The sequence below is a fragment of the Coturnix japonica genome, chromosome Z (genome assembly GCF_054131305.1).
Source record: "Coturnix japonica strain WE chromosome Z, WE-NBRP24, whole genome shotgun sequence".
NCBI lineage: Eukaryota > Metazoa > Chordata > Aves > Galliformes > Phasianidae > Coturnix > Coturnix japonica.
This window is the reverse complement of record NC_140702.1, coordinates 18,307,871-18,334,852: the sequence shown is the minus strand read 5'-3', so window position 1 is coordinate 18,334,852 and position 26,982 is coordinate 18,307,871. Positions and strand designations below refer to the sequence as shown.

Sequence of the window (26,982 nt, the reverse complement as noted above, 5' to 3'; positions counted from 1 at the left end):
ATTTAAGTATGTTACTTGCCTTAAAAGTTACTTGCAAGCAATTGACAGAACAACCATACTCTTAAAAGTCTGCAGGCAACCTCAGTCCCCCACCACATTCACTGACTGATACATTTTGCTAACGCAATACAAAATGTACATAGGGCTTCTGCACGATGCCCTCTATATTTTATTCCAATGTTGAATTTCACATGTACTTACATTATAAACATTTAGCTGTTTGGATGATCAGACTAGTCCTTGAGATGTTTTCCTTTCACAGGAAAAAGAAAAATCCCTTTACTTCTTCCAGCCTTAAATATTCACCACCCGGTTCAACATGCAGCCTCCTTGAATCACACACACAACCTTCAAAGTCAATCCAATAAGCAGACAGAAGACGTCTGGTGTGTGTGTGTGTGTGTGTGTGCGCGTGTCTGCGTGTGTGCAGCGTGGAGGAGGAGAAAGTGGCTGAGCTGCTGGTCGGATTAAAAGTAACCGGACTCGTCCTGAGAGCGTCCAGGAAGGAAGTGACAGCAGGCGAATGGGAAAAGCCGAGCAGCTCACAGCCTTTGTAACATCGCGGAGGGGAAGGGGGAGGCAAGGAAGGGATTCAAACTACACGCCTGGCGAGGTGTCCTTGTCTGCTTCTCTCCCTCTTCCTCCCTTTTCTTCTCCTTCTCCGTATCTCTATTTCTCTCTCTGTCACGATCCCAAACGAATGACTCTCTCCTCCCGAGCTGGAGAAATAATCAGTTTCACTCTTGCAAAAAGGGGGCGGGATCAGATCCCGAAAGCGTTTTAATAAAACAAACATAGAGCAGCAGCAGCGGCAGCAGCTCCTTTCCTTGCCCCTCTAGTCTAAACTAGATTGATAAATCACTCCACTACACTACTTTAATTATGTATATGGTATGCAGAATAAATCACTGAACATCAGCACCTCAATCAAGCACTTTTTAAATGATAATTGCATCTTGGGTGAATCAATCTTTCCATTCCTGACATTTTGCTAATTTTAGTTTTACGGTGGGGGTAATGGCATATGCCACACGCAAACCTAATGACAATCCTTTATTATACCGAACGGAGGGAACACGGCGAGCCGGTGCGTATTTTCCCCCTTCTGGCGGGGAGCAGCAGCTTGCGGACGCAGCTCCCGCAAGGACTGGAAGACAAACACAGCTCGGGTCAGCTCAGACGCTGCGAGCCGAGTTTGCGGCTAGCGAGATAGGAAAGGGCCGCCCGGTACCCAGCGGCGGCAGCAGGGAGCGCGGCAGCCTGCGTGCGGGAGTCGCGGGGCGGAGGCGCGTTGGGATGAGCGCGGTGACATGTGGCACCCCCCGCGACCCCGCGGCGGGGAGGGACGGGCGGGCCGGCGGCCGGATGGCTCAAGGAAGGGCGGCGAACCCCTCGGAAGGCCGGCACCGAGGGGCCAGCACCGCAGCGCCGGGCCAGCCGGCTCCTGCTCCGCCTGGGGACACGCCGTAGCGGCGGCGGACTGCGGGCGCTGGGGGTCTTCGGCCCTCGCGGCGTTTCCTGCCCCTTCTCCTCGCACCTCTGCCGGGCTCCGTCTCCGGAGGCCCCTGTCTGCAAAGCCGCCCAACTTCCCAAACTCATTAGGCTTTGCGTCCAGTTGGTGGTGACTTCACCGCGGAGCAGAAGCGGAGCTGGTGGCAAAGTTTGGGGCAGCACCGCCTTCAGCAAACGGGGACGCTGGTCAGATAAAACCCCGTTTGCCTAATTGCACTGGCCAAATTAGGTTCAAATCTCAGCCGGATGTCTGAGATAGGCTCTTGTCACTCTCATCCACAGAAAAGCAGTATTCCCAACACTGTGTAAAAAGACAGGGTGTTTTTTATAGGTTCAGTTGCTTTCAAGCCAGACCGAAAGGTCTGTACTGCATGTGCGCTTGAATCCCAATTATGCATTTGTAATAATTTGGGAGTAAAACTGGACTTTGAAGATACTTGATGATATTTTCCTGTAGACAGCCAACTTCTACAACCCTTTGAGTATCAGGGGAGTTTGTTAAGGCAGAGACCATTATTTTTATGACAGATTAGGATACTGGAAATAGGAACAGCATGTGTGATCAAACCAAAACACTGAATTCAAATAACAGTGATAAATACATGTATGGTTTATTCTAATACATGTTCTTGGTCTTGCAGACTTTTCCCCTACAAACATCTCATTGGGCCACTGACCTACTTTGGAAGTTCCACATTTGGCAGTGAATAAATGTCTTCTAAATTCTACTGTACTTCTTAAAATACGTGTTCAAAGCATGGTCAGGGCAAAACAAAGCTCCTGCTCTCAGCTCAGATCCCTGCTGAGTAAGTACCCTTTACTGACTCCACCATACCTTACTCTCTATCTTTATGAGATTTAGATACAGAGAATGAGCATCACTTAACTGACAGGCAGTTAAAAATCATAAAATGCACTCACAATGACAGTCATACTGATGCATCTAAAACCATCAGGTAGCCAGATGCAAGCCAAGTGCGTTCTGTGTAGTGACAGGCACATTAGCTTGGCAGTGTCAGCAGTGGAGTCCAGGTAATACTGGGGAGGATAAACTTTCTTAGCTACAAGTTTGGCATGAAGTGTGCAGCAGGAAGAGAAAAGAGCATGGAAGAGTTTTGTGGGCTGACTACTTGTTATGCCACTTCTGCAGACCATTTTGGCCTTCTAGGGTGGCATCCAGCTTTCCACTAATGCTCATATTTTGTTAGTGGCAAAACTGTAAAAGTGTGCTAACACTTCATGCTTTTGTGCTAATTGCAGTGACTGTCATCTGCTTTACTGTGTGCAGGATATGTGCATTTCCAATTTTCTGGCTAGTTGATAACAAAGCTATTCAATTAGCAAGACAGAACTTGACTACTATCCTGTCCTAAAAGTAATTATCAGGCAAGCATTTCAGAAAGTAAAATATACAGCAGCTTAGTACATTTACTACACCTCCGTGTGGGCACTGGTGGCCTAATCTTTAAATAGTTGTGACCTTCACATACTTAAGTACCTTAAAGCCGTGCCAAGTTTTTGTCATGAGCACAATTCATCAAATCCATGTAAAGGACACCTCGGTTTTTAAATCAGGGTTCAGATGCTAGATGGACAAACAGATATGAGGAAATGGATCATGCTTTCTCACTCATATCAGGGTTAGATAAGGCATGAATTTGTGCAGTACCTTTTGAAGTGAAGCATTTAGGGTTATTATGATTATTTTTTTCTTTTCTGTTTTGCTGCATTTAATTTTAAAACCTGGAATAATTTCAAACAGTGAAAAACCTTTGTTCTGGTGTCTGTACTTGTACTGATGCTCCCCAAACGCATCCTTTCCAAATTTCTGACAAAAAGCTCTAATCCATGCTGCTTCTTCTTCTATTCCCCCCCCACCCCCCCTTTTCTCTCTCTCTCTCTCTCATTTTTTTATTTTTTATTTATTTTTTTCCCTGTTGACAGGCCTCGTATAGGTCTGCCGACACTTTCTTTTCTCTTTCTCAGCGATGTACCTGAGGCATACAGTGTTTTAAGCAATGACACATCAGTCAAAATGCAGTAATTATAAAATCAGACCTCCAAAGTTTAATCGAAGAGTGAAGTGTGTCCAAGTGTCTCTTCCCCTTACAAATCTGATTATCTCAAGGTGGGCTTAGAAAACAACCCTTTGAAGATGATTATCAAAGTCCATTTTTGTTCTTTTGTGGATACGGAACACATCTTTCCCTTAGGAGAAACGAGATTGCTGGCTAACATCTTTTAATGACGTTTAAACTGAAAAGTGGCAAGGTTACTATGAAATGATCCACCTCCTTTGCGTCTTAACCCCAGGGTGGTTTGGTTTCTATTTTCTGTTTAAAGTTCTGCTCAACCCCACTCCACTCCACGCCTTGCTCTCCTCCACCACCTCCCTATCTTGTGAGAGCAACACAGTATAACACTTCTTCCCATGTCTGGCTGCTTTTAAACTTGGCCCACGCTGGGTGCAGTGCTTGAAGTGAGCCTTACAAAATTATTTTAAAGTGAGCTGGGGCGGTTGCCACAGCAACCCACCCTGAGAGAAATTGAGGCTATAGATTAATCTACCCCACAAGATTATTCAACAGTACTGTATTTGTTCTTCATTCATTCAGAATATTCCTTCAATCCATATGCTTTTATAATGAAAAAAAAAAAAAAGGACATAAACTTAGATAATTTCAAGGATACATATTCCAGGAGCACATTTTAAATGCTTTGTAAAGAGATGAAATGTACATGTTTCTTTGCAAAATCATTTAATTGCAAAAAAAAAATAAATATATATATATATATATTTGCAAGGTAGGCACAGCTGACACACGAGCTTTAAATAAAATGGCATGCCATTACTAAAATGGTGTTATATACATCAAGCGATGATTACAGCAAGCCTTTGTCACAGGTGTACCTGCGAGTGCATAATACAGCAGAGCTTGCTCTCCAGGCTTTGCTTTTAGCATTAAATCTGAAAACAATAAATAGTACTTTGCAATATCAAACGCAATAAATATTAAACACTCACCACATACACCCTCTTTATTGTCAAAATCATCCGCCTCCAATGCTTTACTTAATCTTTCCCATAGTGGTTACTTCACAGTTTACAGTTCTTGCACGGCACCTTGGATGTTTAAAAGCACAAAAGCGGCGTATTATTAAAATGCAAACCCGTCACACTTAAATATATGCAAAGATATTAATGAAACAGTTTCTATACAAAGCACACGAGGCTTCACTGGTGTGCACTTAGGATGGAAAGGAGCATCAACGTGGAGCAACCTGAAGTTTTCGGGAGCTGTGTCAGCTCCATGGGAATTCTGCACGGGAACTACTAACTGTGGGAGCGCACAGACCTCAGCCTGTGCTTATATCTTCCCACAGGTTTTCCTTCAGGTTTGGTGTACACTGTGCAAATTTGATAAAGGCCGACCTGAGACAAGCTGAGATGTCAAAGCACCGTGCCCGGCCCAGGCGGCAAGTCGCCGGCACCTTTCTCAACACTGGGTTTTATTGAACATTCTGACAGCGGGCGGATACCCGGCCGGAGCCGAGCCGCGCCGCTCTCAGGTAGGCGCCCGCCGCCATCTCCTCAGGCGCCCGCCCGCCGCCCGAGCGCCCCTACAGCGGTCCCGCGGGGCGCCCCGCCCCCGCCATGAGGCGCGGCCGAGGCGTGGCGCTGCCCGCAGCCCGCAGCCCGCCGGAGGGCGCCGCGGCGGCCGCCCCGAGGTAAGCGGCCCCTGAGGGCGGGGCGGGCGGCCGGGAGGAGCGCTGCTCGGCCTGCTGCCCGCAGGGTGGATGAGGGGGTCGGGCGGTAATGGGGAAGGGGGGGTGTGAGGAGCTCTGGGTGAAACCTTGGGCCTGTCCGCCTGTTGGATTTAATGTAAAGTGAAAAAGGGCCACTTTTTCTAGGGGGGGTTTGGCGAGGAATGGCAGCAGGCCTCCCCTTTTTGTGGAGAGCAAAGCACGCTGCTGGTCTGCGTTGAAGACTGGAGGGGGCTCGATCTGGGCAGAAAGTTTTTGTTGTTTTGTTTTTTTCCTTTTTTTTAATTCCTTTTCTCCTTTTCCCTTCTCTATAAGTAAAATGGGATTACTTGGGGGTGCCCTTGCTGGTATTTTCAAGGGCCTTATAGTCTGATTATAGGGAGAAAAAGGCTGCAAAATACACAAAGTCAACAACGGGAATGGTTTGTTTTGCTAAATTGATCCAGTTCTAGTAATCTGAAGTGTTTAGTTGTTGCAGGAGGCAGTTTCTGAAGCTGCGGCTTGCAAGTTGATATTGTCCTTTAAATACCTCTCCAACAGTTGTCCAAGGATTATTTTTATCTATGAATTTCTTTAATGCAGTGTTTGCTTTTGTTTCCTTTTTAAACAGTGCTTTAAAACAAGAGATTGAAGGAAGCTACTTTGTAGACAAATATGTTTTGTTTTGAAGGTTAGATATTACTAAAATTGTCCTGAACCTATAAATAAAGTATTTATTATGTAGGAATCTGATCTGGAGCTGGTGGTGACCTCTCTTTCAGTTTGCCACGCATACACACTTTTTAGAATGAAGGTAATGCTTAAGGCCCGTCATCTGTTTGAAAACGAAGCTGAATTTGTGCCCAGAGTTATTAAGAGCTATATGGAAGTGTTAAATTGAGTGCTTTTTGGGACCAGGATGCTGAAGAGCTCATGTACCTCATTCAAACTCCACTGAAGTCTGTTGAAATCTAATGCATGCTGATGAGACCCTAAAATGGAAGCTCAGACCCACATCAGCAGTCACCCAGATCCTATTCCTGCCTCAGACTTAATCTTTGGATATGATGGGACTCCAATTCCTGTACTGGGCACTGCTTCTCTGTGAGGTATTCAGATATTCTCATCATGCTATGACAGCATTCCTCCAAATGTATAAAGTTTATATATACACGTATGTATTTTTGGGGGACAACAGTTGTAGTCAATAAGCTTACTTAAGTGTAACTGAAGGAAGAATTTAACCTGTTAACCTTTACCCTGTTGAGATTTAGGGACTCAAAAATGTGAGTCTAGTCTTGCATGGAAGAAATGTATCAAGGGTTTTGAAGTTTTTCAGTCCTAGCCAGAAGTCAGTGAGCAAAACTTTTGTCTCTGGCAAACTGAAAAGCTCAATAACTAGTTTCAATTTTTTAATTTTTTATTATTATTTTTTTAATATATATATATCTTTTGACCTAAAATTAATTAGGTGAAATTGCAAGTTAAGTGGACCTTTATTTTATTTTATTTTATTTTATTTTATTTTATTTTATTTTATTTTATTTTATTTTATTTTATTTTATTTTATTTTATTTTATACAGGAATGTATTTGAAGAATAATTTTGGAAGTGTTGTCACTTTGCATGAACTGCTGTTCATCAGTCTGATTATTCTGCATCTTCATATGCCTCGGAAACATAAGATTTCTTTCTCCCTTTCTCCCTTTCTCCCTTTCTCCCTTTCTCCCTTCTCCCTTTCTCCCTTTTTATTTATTTATCTTTATAGCAAGACATTTGTTAGGAACCTAATTCATCATTAATATAACAGTGATTGAAATCTGCCAAGATCAGTAACTAGCCTTCCTCACCAAGAGATGGAGAATCCTTGCTGTTGTTAATGTCAAAGGGCGCACTCAATGGAGACATGCTGTGCTTTGGTGGCTCTTTTGTTCTGAATGGCCTGTGACCACAGAGACAGACCTGGAGCAGCTGTGGGGCTTTCTGAATTTGCAGAAGAGATCAGGTATATTCCTGCCAACTGCAAAGTACACTAACAGTCCCTATCTTTAAACTTCTTGATCTGTTTTTTGGTATCTGGCACCTGTAGGCTTGAAGAAAATAGATTTGTATTTTATTGCTATTTTATGCAATTTTAGAAGGTTTAAACTTCTTCACTATTAGCATAGTCAAAAGAAGTTCCTGCTAGGATAGTTCCTCCTACTTCCTTCTAAGAAGAAGAGCTCCCAGAAAAATAAACTTTGGGACTAGCATTACAATAAATGCTTCTAAATAATCACTGCCTTTCTCATTTCTGCTACTACGTTATTATTATTATTTTTTTTCCCATGTGATTGTCCCCAGCATAATAAGTAGAATATCCCTTTGATCCCCTTTCATTTTACTGAACAGGGTGGTTGAGGGGGTAGGATTTTTTTTTTTTTTTATTTTGAACTGCACATTCCCTTTATTTTCATGAGCTATTGTTTGACTAAAGTATTGTGATATTGTCAGATATTTTGCCAAAAATTGCTCCACCTAAAACAAAAAAATTGATCGCACCTCTGCATTTTATGTGTAACACTCAAGTGTCTGCCTATCTTGCATTGCATGATGATGTGATACCAAGGCAGACAGCCATAGATGGCCAGAAAATACTTAATTAAGTATTCTGCAGCTGCTGCAAATTAGATCAGCATCTGCATCTGTGTAGACAATGAAACCCATGATAATTTTGAGGGCCAAGCAAAGTACAAATTTGTTTTTGATAGGCCCCCTAGCCACAATTCAAACAAAATTCAAATTAAACTTGCTTTAAGGGTAGGAAAACAGTGGTCAGCTCAGCTTCTTGTTGCTGAAGACCACTGCATCCTGGCTTCAAATGGAAATTCCAGCATATCACCAGGAAGGCTGGTGTTGTGGCTTTCCCTGCTAGAAGTGGATATTTGTTGTTATTTTTCAGTTTTTGTTTGTTGAGAAGCAATTTTCAGGAGTTTTGTAGGCTAGTCATATATCTCAGATAAGCACACAGATTTTTTGATGGCTTTTTGAGAATTTACATCTACTTCAAATTGATTACCACTTTCCTGTAACCAAAGTTAGAGTAAATGATATGCAAATGTAAAAGGTCAGTCATCCTATCTGTTGTAACAGAGTATGCTGACTGATATTTGCAGCATAAATTAAACGCAAGAGTGATAGATTAGTGTGTGGAATTAAGGTTTTGCAGGTGAGAACAGGTGAGAAACAAAGAGGTTATAGATTACTGTATGGTCATTCTGAGAAAATCCACTGGTTTTTAATTTTTTTAGTAAATTTTTTAGTAAAGTCCTCACTACTAAGTTCATGTTTTTTGGTTTCCACTTCTATGTTAACAAAACAATTATTAATATTAAATTTCTGTTATGTGTTTTAGAGAGGCCTTTTGGAGTTTGACAGCACTTGGTGATATTTGCAGAAGAACTTGTAACCTCTATGGCCATAAAGTGTGCTTGCATAATAGTTGGGTCAGATTTTAGATGTGCTTGTGCCACTTACGTTAGTCTATATTAAAACTTCCACGAGCCTTCAGCTGTGATGTCATTGGTTATAACTCTTCCCATGGAAGCATTTTAAATACTAAGGTTAAAAGGAAACTAAGCCTCGGAGGTCGTGTTTGGATATGTACTTTGGTTTGGATGTATTTCATCTGAAGGTGTTGTTGCTGTCATATGATCTTGTTTGAGCATCTTTACAGAGCCCCTAGATGATATGGACAGATTTAAGTTCCCGTTTCAGATCTGTTAAGTTCTGCAAGCCTGCACCATTCATTCTGGCAGTACGTGTTTTCAGCAATATCCTTACAGGTAGTGCACTGACATGCTTAAAGGAGAAGAAACCTAGTGAATAAACTGGAGAAATTATTGAAATTGAAGATTGTTGTTTTTGTCACCCAACTACAGACCATATGAAGCAAACTTTGTTTTTTTTTTTTTTTTTTTTTTTTTAATTATCCAATTAATCTCCAGTTAAATGTATACTGAGACCCCTTGAACTGGCCCGTCAACTTTATCACTACACTCTCAATTCTTAAACTCTCAGTAAAATTTGAATACTTCCATTATAGTGGCACTAACAGTTGTCTGTCTGTTCCATCTACAACTGCCCTGGTGCTTTGCTGTAAGGCCCCTTTCCTTCAGTATCTTTGTGTGCAACTGTTGTCCTCTTGGCTCTGACTGAGATAGGGATTAAGGCTGGAAGAATACCTGCAGCTTTGGAAGAGAATTTCGAGATTTTCTACCTGTGCATGAGAGTGGAAGTTCTTCTGGGTCTGGGTATTTAGAAGGAGTGAAGATAGCAAAAATGAATATGGGGATAATGAATACTGTTCAAAGGACTAGCAGTGAACAAGATAGACAGGCTAAGAATTTCTGTATTAGGTTTGATTCCCGCATCCACTTTTTTAATATTAAACCCAGCACTTTTAAAGCTATTTACAGAATAGTATCTTTCAGGAACGGAGAGACAAGTGCTTCTTCGCCTGAAGTGGGAAACTGTTCCCTCATGTTTCTTGGTAAGAATACAAATTGAAATCTTATTACAGTGCAGTTGTATTTGCCTGAGATCTTAAACTATCAAAAGCATAGTGATTGAGGACCGAATGCCTAATGAAGTCAGACAATACAAGGACACATAATTAAATGGATAGCTGTCTTTCCATGGGCAGGAACCATCTTCCGATTTGCAAGTAGATTATTCCACAGTCTCTTATTCTTTTTCTCAGCATTGGTAGACTCATCGTTAACTTCTATGATTTTTGTGCATTATATTCCTTTGTTATTGTCAAACATTATTCTAGAGTAATTTCACACCCAGGAGATGGACTGATGATAGGCAAAGGGCTGTTTGCTTTAAGTTGTACCAGATAGAGTGTATCCTGCTACCATTTAAGAAAGAAAGGGAAAAAAGAATGAACACTACTAATTCCTTTAGCACATACTATAGAAACCAATGATATTGTATACTTCTATATCAATTAAAGAAACAGGAGCTTTTTTTTTCTTCTCCTACACCCCCAGTTTTTTCTTTTTCTTTTTGATTCCATCCTCTGTTTTTTAAAGAGCGAATACAGAAAGGTTTGTTTTACTCAATTAATCTGCTGGGTATTACACTATTCAGTTTTTAATTTTTTGCCTTAACAGATGCTGCCGTGTTTCGGGGTACAGTGCATTGTGTACATTAACATTAGATTGAACTTCACATACTGCAAGCATAGCTTTTAAGTATATATATATAGAACTAGCATTATTTTATGTGAATACATTTATATTAATGAACAGAGCAGTAATTTGTTTCGTTCATTCAGAGCACTAATTTTATGTCTCCAGTGAACTCATCTACCCTAAGTAAAATCTATATGTTCATCTTTTCTAAGCTGTATTTATCGAACTTGATGTAGAATGCAGTGTGTTGAGAGCCGTATACAGAATGCATTGTGCTTCTGCCTTCTTTCAAAATTTTTTTAACAGTACTTCCAGAATTCAGTCCATAATGCTAGTTGCTTTCAAAGGGAAAAAAAAGTGATTTAGCCGTGCAATAAATTGTTAGTGCTTACTCTGGAGAAGACAACTTAGTTAACAACCTTTGTATCTGTATCTGTGCATTTCTGTAAGTGATGTGTTGCCAGTGCAGTCTGTACTACCTTGCTTAGGGTGAACTGTACTGTGTGGCAGCATTTTTGAAATGGGATAGCAGGGAGGAGCTGTGAGTAGTGGTGGGGAGTGGTGTAGGGATGCCAGAGGTTTCTGCACATGTACAGAAACCATGGTGGTGTGTGTGGGGGGAGAGGGGGTGGGTAATGGCTGTGAAGCGGTCAGCCTGCAAGCCACCACAGCATCCTGAGTTCATGAAGCAGCCAGGGGAGGCAGCGGCTGCCTGTGCTTGCAGAGTGACAAGGAAGAGCATTCCAATCTCTGCTACTCCCTAATGTGTTTCTGTTTCTTTGATTTTTCAGGGAGATGGTGGTCAGAAGATTATAACTAATGGATTTTTGAGCAAAAGGCTGCATTAATAAAAGCCCGTGAAAAGGTTGTATGTATTTTGTAGGATTAGATTTTGCTCTATACCAACAAGAAAATTGTTATGAATTTAAAGTGCATATGTATGTATATATGCTCTTCATATACTCAAATTTGTAACAGAAATATAAAATGGAAAATTTGAACATTTTAGCAGTGTATTTGTGAGGTAGTTATTAAGGCAAATCAGCCTGCGTTTTCCTCCTCATTTCTTCAATCCAGTGTTTAAATGTAACTTCATTGCCTTCAGCGGAAATTTTCCAGTTTTCACCAGTGTAAGTGAAATGAGCACAGGATTTTTAAAATACTGTTCAGTGCTGTATGAAAAGCCTTGAATTCACTTTAGAGGAAGACAGCATAGAGTCACTAAATAGTGATTTTCTTTTCGCACAGCTTTGTGGTTAAGTCTCCTTTTATATTTACACGCACTGTGGAATAACTAATATGGATGTCTTCCTGACGCCGAATCCTGCTTTTGTAGGAAAAGACAAACGTGTGGTTGAAGACTGAGCTAGACTGTAGTTTTTCAAAATAAATAAGTTAAACAGATAGTTGCAAAGCAAACTGCTGTAGTTTTCAAAATAATAGACAACTGAACAGGTCCAGGGGACAGATGAGATGTTGATCTCTCAGTTAATAGGGAAGAGCTGGTATAGAAATCAGTGCATACTTTAGGGCCAATTTTGCTTCTACATGAAATGGTAGTAAAGTCTCAGTGAATTCAAGGAGCTTTTCTCTATTTCTCTATTTCTTTTTTCTTTTTTTTTTTATTTTCTTTTTTTTTTATTTTAAATTTTCTTTGTGTTTCATATTAACAATATAAATATATTGGAACTTCATTTAATGTGTTTATGCCTTACAGTGAGAAAAATAAGAAGAAAAAATACCAATAAAGGGCATGAGTATAAATTTAATTGAATAAATTGCGTAATGTGTAATCTCTCCCCTTTGCAATATTTAACAACTAGAAAAGTAAAATATTACGTACTGGTACAAATTACTTTTTTCCCCTAAATACAGTGCGATGTAGAGTAACTTGCAAGTAATTTCTTGAAATTGTTCAGGAGTTTGTTGCTGTAATTACTGTTTCTGAGCCTTTAAAATCAATGCAGTAAAATGCTGACAAGATTAGGGTTTACAGAAGTAAAGGCTCTATAGTGTAGGCCATGAGTTTTTCTTAGTGTAGCACGTACAATGTCTACACAACACTAAGAACTGCCTTTAGAGTTTACTGACTTCCAGTTTAGCAGTTCGTGGCTGTAACGGCTGTTTAAGGGATTCATTTGTATGTTACAAATGTTATGCATGAAAGAGCAGTTTTTTACAGGCATTGTTTAATTTGGTGTCAGCCTCGGCATTTTTATTTTAATTTTTTGTTATAGTCTCTTTTATTTTTGTTTTTGCTTTATGTTTCCTACCTCATCCAAAAAAACCAATGTGATTATTTAGAGGTTTAAGTATAAAGATACTGTGACTAGTAATGTTTTGTTTTACTAGTCTTTTATTCTAACATAGAATAGAATATCCTTATGGCAAGCAAAGGTGTGGTAATTTTCATACAACACATTCTGCTGTTCTTTTTATGTCTCCCAGAATGAAGAAAATGCCCATAGGTTAAGGCCTGAAGTACCTCTACTGAGACTGGAGTTACCTGCCAACTTTGCTGGTCCCAAACCAAGCATCTTGGCTGAAAATCACCCACAAATCAGAAAGTTTAAAAGGGCCTCAGGTATTATTATTATCCTGTCTAATCTTAGTCTGTTCTTTGCTGATAAATCATTATTCTGACATATGAGGGAATATCCACTACAGAAATAGTATAACTGTATGTTGACATACAATTCCTTTCTTTCCCCCTTAGTGTCTTCTATGATATTTGTGTGAATTGTGAATATGGAACTGGTTTACTCAGAAAGATTCATATGGTCAAGTTTTCTATCTGTTTGCTTGCATATATAAATGTTTTCAATTTAACACAACAATTTGTAATGAATACTGTGAAACAATTTTTAAAGAATGAGCTCTTGAAATAGAAATCATAATAAAAATGCTTTTCTCCCCTCCAAAATATTTATTTTAACATGTGGTCACATTTTCCTACGTTTTCACATTAATTGAAATCTTACTGTTCTAGGAGAATAAATCTTCTTTCCTTCATGTAGCTTCCCAGTTCTTACGCAAACTAAAGCACATGCAGGCATAATTTGTAATTTTTAAAGCAAGAAACATTTTGTAAATCCATTATCTCATTAAAAAGCATTATGTCAAACAATACTGTTACACAGACCATTTTATTATTTACCTTTTTTTTTTTCTTTGTGATAATCCTTTGATTACCAATTTTTATAGAAGGTTCTAAATATTCCTAAATTTAGTCATGATTGGTTATAAAGTAATCTTATGTTAATGTTCAGAAGTAGTTTATAAGACTCTGGAATGTCAGTTCCAGATGCTGGGAACCATCTGCAAACAACAGTACTTATTTATTTGGGAAGGAAAATTCCTTTATTTTAAAGGAAGCATACTAGGGAGGAAGGACAGAACACCAGTACTGTAGCTCCTGGGTTCCTGTATGGAATACTGTGTGCTTCTCCCATTCACATTTATAGCAACAATTTGAAATAAATAGATTATAAATATCCATTTACTTTCAAGAAACTTTTCTTGGCAACAGAATCTAAAATCAAACACTATATCAAGCAAAATGTGAAGCATGCTACAGAGCTTATCTGCTTTCTCCTGAAGAAAGCTTTTTGAGCATAGCCACAAGCCTAGAGCTAGCTGAATCACCCTGTGCTGCAGCAAGCAGAACGGCTCTAAAGATTTCAAATCATTTTTAATCGTTTTCTCTATTAAAACTCACCAGTGCCCTTCTTCTGCTTCTCCAGGAAGTTGTACCCGTCAGCACCTGCTGAGGGCTTTGTTGATCAAACCGGCAGGTAAAAAAAAATTCCTGTAGAATAAAGCCAGACCAGCTGGCTTTGAAGAGAAACCCCCCAGTTTGGGTTGTGTTTGCCTCACTCACCCTCTCCTCAGCAGCCCCGGGCTTTTTCTCCTTTGGTTGTTGACCTGTAGGCTGCGTGATGCGGGCGCACAAGTGTCTGGCAGGCCAAGGTGCACCTGCTTCTGTCACTCGCAAGTAAATTTAGCTGTAAAAGGTATCACTGACAAGCAGACCTTTGTCAGCGCTGGCAAACGAACACAGCATTGCTGTCCCCCTTCAAAGTACACTACAAGTTCAAATGGAAAATATCAAATCAGTCATCTTATCCAGGAATCGCTTCTTTGAGAAGAAAAAAGGCCAAATTGCTTTCACATGGCACAAAACTTTCCTCCTTTACATAGATGTTAAAATTACATTCCAAGAATAATCTCTGAACAAGACGGGGTTTTGTTCTTTTAATTGTGGCTGGAAGGAAACTTTTTTTTAATGGAAATGCAGCGTACACATATTTCAATTCAGGTTATTAAACTGTGTTAAGTATTAAAGTTGATTGCCTTTCTGTTCACTAACTCACTGTGCTTTTTTATCCAAAGAAATATTAGACGACTAAAACCTCTGAAATAGGAGGTATTAATCTCATTCCCAAAATTAGAAAGCATGCAGTGTTGAGAGACTGGATGTCAAAATTACATGTTCGTAGCACTTATGTGATGGGAATCTAGGAACCAACCACTTTTAAAAATGGGAGCTAAAGTAGATGGAGAATCTTCCGAGAGTAAAGCCATCTAAACTTGGTCTTCTTGTCCTTACTGGATTAAGGTAAGGGTATTTATCATTTATATCTGCCCCTTGCTTTCTCTCTCTCTCTCTTTCTCTTTTTTTTTTCTTTTTGTTTTTTGTTTTTGTTTTTGTTCCTAGAAGTGGCTTCTGGTGATATAAATAGAAAGATGTAATTTGCATTAGTATCACAGATCTTCAAAAAAACCAAACAAAACCAGAACCCAGTTGTCAACCTAGGCTTGTCAGAACTGGTAGTAGCATACTTAGATACTCCGTGTTCTGCTTCCAAACCATGTCATAAACTCAAACAACTTCAGCGAAAAAATTCAAAAGTGTGTGTTTTACTACAATATGCTTTTTCAAAGGACCAAAATGTTCCTTCTAAAAAAGTGATGAGAAAAAATGTGGGTCAGGAGCTCTTTGTAAAATAAACAAGGTTCCTATTTACTTACTTGTATAAACAACCACTCACGAATCTGTATGTCTCTGCAGGGGCACCCTTTCAGATAAAAACATGGACGTGATTGGCATCATCCTGTATCCATGGAAACATTTTAAGTACCTCTCTCTCAATATGTACTTCTCTTATTCAGGGTTTAAAAGCTGAGTACTGAATAAGTAAGTGTTTTTATTTAATAATTATACAGGAGGTACTTTGCGGAAGGTTGGTGAGGGGAACAGGTTCTTGGTTTTTGTATCTGTCATAATAAAGCTCTTATGTTTTCATCATATTTGATAGTTTCATTTCAAGCCTCCCATCAGCTCTTATTCTTAGATTAAAAGCAACGCTCACAAAGTCCTAATGAGAGAGAATTCTGAAATTTTAGATGATCCATTAATGTTTGAAAAAACAATAGTTTACATTACCGTCAGACTTAGGCATTGTGCTAATTGTTCTAAACTACACTGTTTATCTGATTGAAGAAGAAATAGTAAAAAAAAATAATAAGAAAAAGGACTGCATTTTCATTTGGAAACAACTATACCCACCTATACTGCTGTTTAGTAGAAAGTAAGAGCTTAATAATCAGCTTGAAACCTGATCTAAAGACTGAAAGGATATGCTTTAGCATATAGTTAAAATAGAAGATAATAGTTTTCCTATTATTGTATGTCTGGTCTGCAACTTAGTTAAAATATGAATCTAAGTAACTGATAGAAACATGTATTCTTCTGTCTCCATATTTCCACGGAGAGAATATTCACTGTAGATCAGATGAGGTTATTGCAAGGTTGTCTTGTTTCAGTTTCAAAACGTTTGGAGTTCCACCTATTAACTGGTACAACTAATGCCCACATTTAATGTAGTTTGACTCACAAAGTGTGTGATTATTACTGACTATCAGTTAAAATTCTTTATGCATTTTTTCAAATCCTGTTGTAATTTTGTTGATGGAAAACATTTTTTCCACCTGGGCCAAGTTGTAATACTGAAATGCCTTGCTAATTATGAGCGCTATCAGAAAAACACATTTCTGTCTAGAAAGATCCAGTAGTTCTCATTGAAACCCAACTGCTTTAGAGTCTTAGTTTGCTAAGTTTATATCTCTGCATATTATTTTCATTTACTCTTGTTACTGTTTTTATTTGACACCTTGTCTTGACAATCCAGTACCTGCTGAGTGCAGATGGCACAAATGATCTCTCTGCTGATTAGGCTGGAACAGTTATTGTAGGAATTCAGAGTAAAACTTCACTATCTGATGAAATTTGCTTCTATTTCACTTGCCAGATTCTCTGTATTGGTCTTGCATTTATATACATTTACTAAAAAGTAAAGATTTTAAGCATTGTGATTTTGGCATGGATCAATTAAATGTGCTTGACTTACTGTGAAGCCTTTTGTGAGTAATCAGGCTGTAGGATGCTCAGTTTGTTCTGAAATCTAGATTGCTACATGAGAACTAGGATTATAGCTGCTCTTAAGAACTTTTTCTGTGAGCCAAGAAGGCATATCAGAGAAGTGAAACTTTCAGCCTCTGCAGAAGGATACGGCACATATGACAGTTCTGCGCATTTTCTCTCTATCGTGTGCCTGTCCTTGCTACAAGGTCAAGGTTGCTGGGGTACTTACTAGGAAAGCAGAGACAAAGACTAGTCTTGGCTCAGACCTCTGCAAATTCAGTCTGACATGGGCAGGGAAGCTCTGACCTTGTTCATCATCCTGAACAAATAAAATTTCAGCTATGTACTTGAAGGATTGTTGGGCTGACTGCAAAATCCAGCATAGGCTGGACTTGATGGTGCCACATAGAAATTGTTATTTGCCCTGTTGCCATGTGAAATGGGAAAAATTCTGAATTATTCCAGCTACAGTTTGTGAGGAAAGAAAAGTATGAGGGAAAATGATAGTGTTATCACTTGGGCACATAAATCTTCATCTAAGTAATATGTTCTCAGCTTTATGATTTTTAGCTTTTTAATCCAAGATGTCTTTTTTTTTTTTTTTTTTTTTTTTTTCTTTCTAGCATTTGTTAAAGAATCACTTCCAAAATGCTAGAAAGTCAGCCTGAGCATATTGCAGATAAAATCTGTCTCCCTTCTCCATCACGTAAAATAGAGATACAACATTTGGCCTATGTTCAGTTTTTCAGGTGCTAAAAAGCTATGACAAAACTGCACAGATCGTATGATAATGGGCATATTATACAACTCTAGATCATCATCATATGCCCAACTTATTATTACTACTTTAGTTTGCTACAGAGCACTTTTACAGCACCATCAATTTACATGGTGCTTCACAAGCATAAAAGCTTATTGCATACTTTCCATGTATAGATCAAATATAAGCAAAACTAATTAATATGTAAGGTAGAAAGCAGGAAAATGTTGAGGTTTACAGCCAAGTTGTGGGGAATATAGCTGTAGAAAGAAAAGAGAAATGAATCTGAAGGCTTTTACAAATTTTCATCAGGGTAAAATGCAGACAAGCAATTCTCCAAGGACTACCTCTTAGTTTGGAGCTGTCACAGGAAAACAGACCCCAAACTCTGAACCTTCTATGCTTGAAGGATATACAGCTGAAAAGGACTGAGTAAGAAAGTAGCTAAATTTAAGGAACTTCTACACAATTATGATGGCTTAAATTTGGGCCTCAAAAGAGGGATGAGAAAGCTGAAAATACAGGAACTGCTTCCCCTGGTAAGAACAGACAGTTGCCAATAGGTAAGTCGTCAGCTACAGCAGAAATGTGATAGAATGTTAAATCCCCAGTTCAAATATGCTCACAGATAAGCGTAATTAAGCCAACACCTAAATGTTTGTAGGTGACGTTGCACGTGGCCTTCTGCATATTGTTGCACAGTGTCTGATAGCAGAAAGAAAAAATGTCAACATATATTTGGCAAGCAGGAAGGGCAGTGTTATGTAGTTTTTCCTAATATGAAGAAGGAGCTGGGATTTTGTTCATAAAGACTAAGTAGATTGAGAGGCACCTAGGCAGTATAGGTGTAGAGATGCAACTTCAGTAGCAGCATTCTGATCCAGCAGCAGCATTTTGAACAGTTTTGAGAGACAGCTGTAGGGCAGGGTTGTGGTAGATGAGGTGAGATATCTGTTCATTGAAGTGGATTTTATCAGTGGGAGGGAGCCAAGTTTCAACAAATTATAAGATTATTGGGGAAACAAGCTGCAAGTGAAAGGACATGAAGTTCAGAAATACATAGGTCCATAAGAAAGAATGGAGCAAATAACAGGAGGTGGGGAAGGAGTAGGAAGGAAGATACAGGGTTTAAAAATGTCAGAACTGTAGCCAAAGTGATATGCATGCAATATTGCAGAAGTGGTATTTGTTTTGTATGTGCTAAAATTGAAGCAACTTTTAAAATGGAAAATTAAAAAGCATTAGTGGGAAAAGGCAGACAGAAGGAAGAGAGAGAAGTATATGACCTTGCAGTGAGTTTGCAGTTATACTAAAATACTGTGCCTGGTGGAACTGTATTCATACCTGTATATCTATACAAGCACAATAAATTCTCTAATCTCTAATACTGTGTAGCCAGTGTGCTAATGTAACGCATAAAGTATAAAAACATGAAAAATGAGATGATATGGTAGGGCCTAAACTTGACATTTCATGTACAGCAGCCTCTTTTCATTCCAGTGCAATGTGTAGCACTGTCTCTTTCACATAATTTTCACATACAAGTATTAAATGACAGGCTGATTAAATAAGAAAGTCTGTTACAGAAAGTACAAATATATAACTTCACAACAATACTTCTAATAGATTTTATCTGAGTTAAACAAAGAAACTAGACAACAGAAGTTATTCTGGGATACATACGGATAGATCTGTGCCATTGCACTGTGGGAATAAAAGTAGTATGAGCAGTTGCAGCCTGTGGGAATGGAGGTATGTGTATGCCATTAATTAAGTGTGCTCCAGGATTCTTTCAACAGAGAGAAGAGAGAACTTAACTAGGAATGTCTGCTCCAAATGGTAACAGTGATTATATGTTATTTTAAAGTAATAAATTAATGGTGAACCTCTCTGCCAAAGTACAATTTATTACAAACTGATTTGCTGCTTTGTGTAACTGTTTTGCATATTAGTTGCCAGTACAGTTGCCCAAGAATTGATGTATATATATGATGGGGAATGATTCATAGTATCTAAAAGCAAAACCAAAAATTTCAAAATGTTAAAAGCTTTTAGTACTAAAACATTAGCAATATGGTGTATTGTCAAATTAATTATTTTAAAAGGAATATTTAGAATAAACATTGGAAAAGATTGATGGGATCAAGGAGTTTGCAAAACATTCCCAATGTCAGTGAGAGATGTATACCAGTCAATAAGAAAATGGGCCTTTTCCTTGTTTTAAGCCTTCCATACTATGTGATTAGCTGATTTGAAAATTATCTATTATTCTAGGTGGGTCCGGTACTAATTACATGGCTGCCAAAGATAAATTTGCCAAGAAAATACCAAGTCATGTATGCTTGTTTCAGAGTTCAGCTGGGAGCCTGGCCCAGGAGGGTGAGAGGAAGTGATTAAAAGCTGTTGGTGTGCTTGTTTGCATAGAGCCAACTTGGAACTGCATGGCAACTAATTCTGATATTTTTGGTATTTTAAGCACTGGACATTATTTTATCAGAGAATCTGAGGACTTACTAAGATGTAGAGTAAGCTCTGTATGTTCTGCTCTATGTAGAGGCAGATATGCCAGTAGATGCCCACTCATAGAATCATAGAATCACAAGATTGGAAAGGACCTAGAAGATCTTCTAGTCCAACCTCTTTGTCTTCTCAGTCTCAATTCCTGATAAAGAAGTTGTATATATAGGGGCTTCTCCTAAAGACATCCTTCCTATTTTATGATGTTGATCCACAGTGTCAGAGGCAGGTGCTGGTGATGTGGCAGTAGAGGTCGAACCTTCCCACCAAAGAAAGGTGCATGCTGAATGTTTATGGAGACCAAACAGTGAATATGATCACAGGGAGCTGTCACATCACAAAATGAAGAGCTTCTCTATCAGCTTATCCACACTGATTGGCTGATAGTGGCGATGATGTTGAAAAAGAGTTTTGTTGCAGAGAATTTGCTCTATCAAATAGTTTTATTGGGCTTTATGTGTGTGATGTAGGAGGCATTACTTCTGGGGCCACGTATGCATATAAGGTTCTTTGTCTCTTTGCACTTTTTCTAATGGTATGATGCAGGGAACTAGCCTCATGTTGAATTTCTCTGTCCCATACTCCCAGCTACTAGCACTACTGGAAGCACTGTCTGGCCTTCCAACTAGTCAACAGATAAGAATTTAAATAGAATTCCTACATTCTGAAGAACTCAGTTGTGCAGTAGCCACTTACATGCACAGAAAGTGTAATTCTGATCCTCTGTTGTTTTTTGGCATTAATATACCATATTCATTGAGACTGAGACAAATCTGCTGTCTCTAAGAGCCACTGATTTCGACAATTATCTAAAATCAGATTATAATAAATGGCAGTCTTAGGAATTTTGATTAACCTCTAAATAAATGTTACATTGGAAAAACCCTGTCAGATGCATTAATGATAAGTTGGGATGTAGTAGTAATTGCAGACATGGCATTATAGATAACAGCTAATTGATACCACCCTCTCAAATATGTATAGCACATCAGCTGCCATGAAGCTGGAATGATTATAGTAGTATTTACAACAGTTTAAAAACATTAGATAAGATGTAAAATGGAAACATAGGGTGCTGGCTACAGTCATCTCACTTGGTGATTTGATGACTTTGGACAAATACGTTTTTAGTATTGATTGGCCATTAACACTTCTATTTTTCTGAGGAGGCAAGTATATATTGGTCTGCTCTAATTAGATTCTGAGGGAATGTCATATGGATGAAGACTATAGTTAACTAAAGAGAGATAGGTTGCCCTTAGCCCTTGCAACTCAATGCTTGTTCTTTGGATGGCATTTAGATGACATTGCTGCATTTTGGGATTACTTAGTTTTGAGTGTTATTATCTGGTAATGCAGTACTAGTCAATCTTTCTTTTCTCTCTCTTTTTTTTTTTTTTCTTTCCTCCCCCCCCCTCTTTTTTTTCCCCCCTTCTATTTTGCAGTTGATAATTAGCAACAGAAACCTGGAATCTTTCATTTTTCCCTCTTATGAGAATATGGTTTTTTCCTGCATACCAAACACTTATTAATATAAGGAAGTGATCTGAAGAGTTCAGCTGAGGCTTGTGATAACTGATTACAAAAGAAGCTTTTCTCCCATGCTCATGGAAAAGACTTATTGTTTTTAGCTCATTACATTTCCAACTCTGAATAGCTTTGCTGTTTCACAGGAGCAATCTTAACAGTTAATAATGTTAGCAGAGATCTGTGTAATGCTGCTATTTACATTTTGTGAGGAGAAAATAAGTGAGGAAGAAATAAAGCAGATGTTCCAAGTAAAATGGTACATGAAAAGAGGTGAATTTAGCATGAGCTCAGCATTAAGAGTGACAGCCTCACTAGCACACATCTACAGGTTGGGCATGCCAGCTCCTATTTCCTTGGAGATTCCTTTGTTTGCCATTGAAACCTTTGTTTTCTAGCACTTGCAAGGAGACAGCGGAGAAACTCAACTAGCAATTTTTTTTGAGCAGACAAGAGCTTGCTTTTGTCAGGGAGCTGCTGTTTCACAATGAGGAGACATGCCAGGAGTGGAGGGTGACCCCAATACTGGTTCTCATCACCAAGGGCATGGTCCTGCAGTACCCAATCACAGCAGGCAGAGAAGGGGCTGTGACAGAGTCCCTGTGGAGTGATCAGTCAGGTCTGCCAAGAGGGTACAGTCAGGAGCAGTAGGATATATGACAAGAAGTAGTGCTGAGATAAGGCATGGTTCCAGCCTGGCACATAACTGCAACATGCAACAGAGGGAGGTTAGGAGGTCATCCAAGAGACACTGACCCACAGCAAAGATCTACTATCCATCTGAAAGACACTGAGACCACTACACTTAAAACATAGGTCATGGCAAAGAAGTCCATGGCTGAGCTTGAATGAATCTCCTGCATTCTTTGGCAGGGGCATGGGTTTAGGCTCCAGGTGAGTAATGCAGGGACATTAAAGTCTCAGTGCAGACAGGGCCCTGACTTTATCCTGTGTCCCTTTATCAATGCTGCAGTCACATGGGTCACAAAATGTGTTTGCCTAGGTCATTTATTCCTAGGAATCTGTGTTTGGAGGTGAGCTCAGGTTGAGATCATAAGTGTAAATGAAAGACATCCTTGTCTTTCAAGTGTTCCCATAGAAATGCAATAGAGGATGTATATAAAGACTTTAGAGAGGATACAATGGCTTTGGTGCTATATATGTGTTATTATTTTTTGGAGGGGGTGATATGGGAAAGGTATACATTTATTAAAGAGTACTAACGCACTTCATATTGTTTTATATATGTCTGTAACTCTTACCCATCGTTAAGTTGTGACAAAATTAGTTGTTTCTTGATGATATAGTTGCACAGCTCTTTGAGGCCAGAGGGAGCTTTATCAATAAGATGTAGGTATTGGCAAGATGAAAAACAGAAATGTGCAGAAGACAGACAGCACCAGCGATTCCATCATTTCCCAGCGCACGAGTTGAGGTGAAAAAAAATTTTGGAGGGAATTTTTGGCTGTAGCATCAAGATGATCAGTCATGCCTGAAGTAGACATCCTGCTTCTGTTGCCAGTTTTAGTTGTTGTTGTTTGTTTGTTTGTTTTTCCCCTCATTTGACGTAACTCCTAGTTTAGGGCAATGAGGGGCGGTAGGGTGCGAGGAAAGCCATCAAATACAAATTTGGTCTGCTCCCTTGGCTAGGATATATCTACTCCTGATCCACATGATTTAGGGTGGATAGACTGACAGATTTGACTCATGTGGTTCTGCAAATGCAAACTTGGAGCTCCCAAAGAAATATAACTGTAGCTATGGGGGCTTCAGTGCTCCATTCTCTGTCCTTCAGAGTACAGAATATAAAATATAATAGGTTATCTTCTTTGGGAAAGAAGTAACTTCAGCTTAGCTTCCTCCTATAGATGGTCTGTGCAAAGCAGAGTAAGTATAGCTGCTTGAAAAATGGAGTTGGAACACTGTTGAGAAAATAAAGCTGAGACTAAAACCTCAGGCTTCAGAATATACTTTGTAAGTGCTAACATGTCAGGAAGAGGATTTGCAGGTTGATGTGAATACATGGCTAGGTGATTCTGTCAGTGTAAGGCAGCCCAGATGATGATTAAATTCTGACTGTGTAGTTAGGCATAGCTGTTGTCCTTTTTCTAAGTGATAAGAATAGTACTGAACTTGGCATCACTATGGTAAGAGTAAAATATCACTATTTGGCCCACTAATGTAGTTAAAATTATGGAAGTAAATTCAACTCCTGTGTTTTTATTAAGCTGTCTTGAATGAATTTTTTACTAAATTGTATACAAGTTCTTAATCTTATATATATATATGTATATGTATATACTGTAATAGATTTCTTCAAATTAAATCTTGCTTCTGGAGGGGAGAATGGAAAAAGCTTTCCTTCCTTCCCTTCCCTTCCTTCCCTTTCTTTTCTTTCCCTTTTTTCCTTCCCTCCCCCTCTCTCTCCCTCCTCCTCTCCCTCCTTCCTCCTGTCCCTCCCTTCTTCCCTCCCTCCCTTCACCTGGTCAATGGAAGGAGTGCACTGTGGCAGCTCCCTCTCTCATTCCCAGATTCTTTCTTGAGGCAGAGGAGTATTAATCCGTGTCCTAATGCAGGAAACAGGACAGTGCCCCTGACTGATCTATGGTGATTTTCATAGCTGGATGAGAAGTAAACTTCAAGGAAATTTGGGGAAAGGAGACAGCCTCTCATTTCTTTGAGTATATTTGAATGTAGGATTATTAACAGGAAACATTATACACAATTCCATCTATATTTTCCAAGTCATTTTCCACGCACCAATCCTCAGCCAACACAACTGGCATCATTCCCACTAAACAGACACTAATTTACAGCAGCTGAGGTCCTGGATCTTATTTTACTTTCGTATTATACTGCAGTCTGGGAAATGTCAATAAAGCATGCAGGTTTTGAGATGCATAAGATACATGACCACAACATAACTATTTTACATATGGGCTTGAATCAGAACTGTTGCTTATTGCAGGCATACTATGATGTGCTTTATTTAAGACCCTATCTCATTCTGCTACTCTCTTGACCTACATTCTGCTACAATTTTCTCTTGGAGAAAAAAAAAAAAAAAAAAAAAAGATTGAGGATTCAGACACCACTTCAAGTAAATTAGAAAAATGGGAGTCTTTACCAAAACAATGTGATGAATTCTGCCTTGTATTGTAGCACTGTATTGCACATTGCCTAATATTGATTTTATGTCAGACTTAATATTCTGGCTGGTTTTTGGTGGATGCAGCGTTGGTACCAAGGATGTAATATTGGTATCAAGAACTTGAGCAGGTTGAGGAGCAGGTATGGGGAATAAGTTGGGGAGCAAGTATGGGGAAACTGGAATTTATGGGATATAGGAAGAGTAGAAATTGGTCTGTGAAGCAGAGGTCAGGATAAGAAGCAGCTGTGTAATGCTTAGCATGACTGACCACTTAAAATAATGTCTGTGAAATTCTCTAATTACCAATCAGAATAAAGGGAATAATTTTTGTATATTAAAGCCATTGTGTTAGGCTGCCTGCACACTTGGGCATGCATCTCTGTTTGACTTTATTTTCAGTTTACATCTGGAAGATTTTCTGTGCCACTAAATGAAAAAGAAAAAAAAAAAGGAAAAAAAAAAAAGGAAAAAGCCCTCAATGCAAAAACAAAAAGCAACAAAACAAAACAAAACCAAAAAACCAACCACCATCCTATTTTAGTTTTAAAAATGACAGTCGGCATCCTGCAGTGTGTGTCTGCAGCAGTGGGTGGATCCTCTGGCAAATTTAATAGCCACAGAATCACACAGAGCCCTGACTATTACCAAATGGTGTGTGATAAACAAACACAGAAACTTATTTTACTAAAATATTCTCTTCATTTAGTACTTAAATGCACTAGAAGTGGTCTTTTGAAAAGCCTTCAGTCATGGAGCAACAATTGCTGTTAAGAGTATCTGGGCTGCTTCATTGTTTATTTAACTTGACAGCAAGCTAGCTACAGTTTCACAATTTAGATCATTTATTTTTATGGTCAAAATGTTTGTACAGTAGCAAAACAGTTTAGTGTATCTCTGCAATGGAAGAGTTCCTCATTTTGCAGCTGCTCTGCCTTTCTTTAGTTGAGGCTTCATGCAGAGTGGGTGCTTCAGAAACTTGGCAAACTGTAAGATCAGCCATGCGCTAGCCAGCAGTGCTTTCCCTGTTGTGTGAGTATGCTGTGCCCACGACAAGAAAACCTTGGGAAGCTCATTCCAGGATCACTCACTAGTGTATCAGGTACACCTGATGGGAGAAAGAAATTCTGCAGTTTCCCTTGAATGAGAGAGCACACAAAAAGAAGATAAAAATGTAGAATTCAAGTGTCTCCTCAAACAATGCTATTAGTGTGCTTGTGATGTTATTTTTTGTATTATACAGGAATGTTTCATGAACAACAGGTAATAACAACATTTTATACTGACAAAATCTTGAGGTAGTCAGTGGTGGATGTTATTAGAATCTTCAGTAGTGTTGATTATGGTGTTGCCTTTGAATATTCATTCACTGCATCTGAGTCCAGTAAACAGTAACTCCTAAGAAAAAATAAGATCTCTGTCTGCTTTCTCTAGTACACTTCGACCAAAATGCTAGGAGAGCATGAGAAAAAGTACAGCAAAAGAGGAACTTTACTTGCAGATCTCTATCCATGGCATGAAATTTTGTGACTTTAGGCATTAGCACTAAGTTGGACTCAGGAGTTTTTCATGAGGACCCAGAATCTGATCAACAGTGGACATCTAGAACAGAGGACATCTTCGTGAGTACAACTCTTTTGACGTCTCTGGGGATTTGCAGTGGCATGAGAACAAACTGGCTGGACCAGCAGGCAGTAATTGGCTCACTGTTCTTTCTGTAGACATGAGCACCACCTGTGCCAGAAGCTAAGATGGTGCCTCATGTTGTTCACAAGAAGAAAGTGAAGCTTTGGTGCCATGAATTCACCCACTGAGGTGAGTGAATTTTGGGTGTTGTCATATATTTGTGGAAATACCTTAAATCATTTGCCAAGAAGTTTTTCTCACTTTTTCTATATGCCACAGAGTCCTACTACTGCAGGAGGACTGTAGCATGAGCAGAAGTACCAGCTTGGCCACAGGTAACTTCCGCCATTGTGAATTCACTCCTTGCTTGGGCTATGCACGTGCACCAAAAGAGGTTCAGTATTCTTTTCCAGTTTCCACTGAATGTTTTTTTTTTATCCTGTGAGAGCTCTGTAAGATTGGCATTATCCTATAGCAGTGTCACAGCCTGCAGTCGTTTAATGCCTCTTCTTGTGAGGCCGGGATTCCACGCCCAAGTGCATTT

General features: G+C 39.2%; 1 protein-coding gene and 1 long non-coding RNA gene across 31 annotated transcripts in view; one reads left to right on the top strand and one right to left on the bottom strand.

Annotated features, from left to right (window-relative positions):
• The window catches only part of MEF2C (myocyte enhancer factor 2C), a 135,863-nt gene extending 121,477 nt beyond the window's left edge, over positions 1-14,386 (bottom strand). For 14 of the 20 annotated variants that reach the window (XM_085528560.1, XM_015849720.3, XM_015849727.3 and 11 more), the window contains exon 1: positions 202-475. The gene's annotated coding sequence lies outside the window, so the exon portion shown is untranslated. Of the gene's footprint in view, positions 1-201; positions 476-4,537; positions 4,637-14,154 lie in introns of those variants that run through there. The other 6 variants (XM_015849721.3, XM_085528545.1, XM_085528553.1 and 3 more) reach the window with 2 other exon arrangements.
• The window catches only part of LOC107306495 (uncharacterized), a 55,054-nt gene continuing 33,004 nt past the window's right edge, over positions 4,933-26,982 (top strand). For 2 of the 11 annotated variants that reach the window (XR_014939275.1, XR_014939272.1), the window contains exons 1-9: positions 5,201-5,241; positions 7,025-7,261; positions 9,729-9,787; positions 11,228-11,301; positions 12,885-13,020; positions 14,829-15,054; positions 26,349-26,434; positions 26,534-26,627; positions 26,718-26,773. This is a non-coding gene — a long non-coding RNA (uncharacterized LOC107306495). Of the gene's footprint in view, positions 5,083-5,200; positions 5,242-6,174; positions 6,366-7,022; positions 7,262-9,728; positions 9,788-11,227; positions 11,305-12,884; positions 13,021-14,828; positions 15,055-15,507; positions 15,634-26,246; positions 26,435-26,533; positions 26,628-26,717; positions 26,774-26,982 lie in introns of those variants that run through there. The other 9 variants (XR_014939271.1, XR_004305675.2, XR_014939273.1 and 6 more) reach the window with 9 other exon arrangements.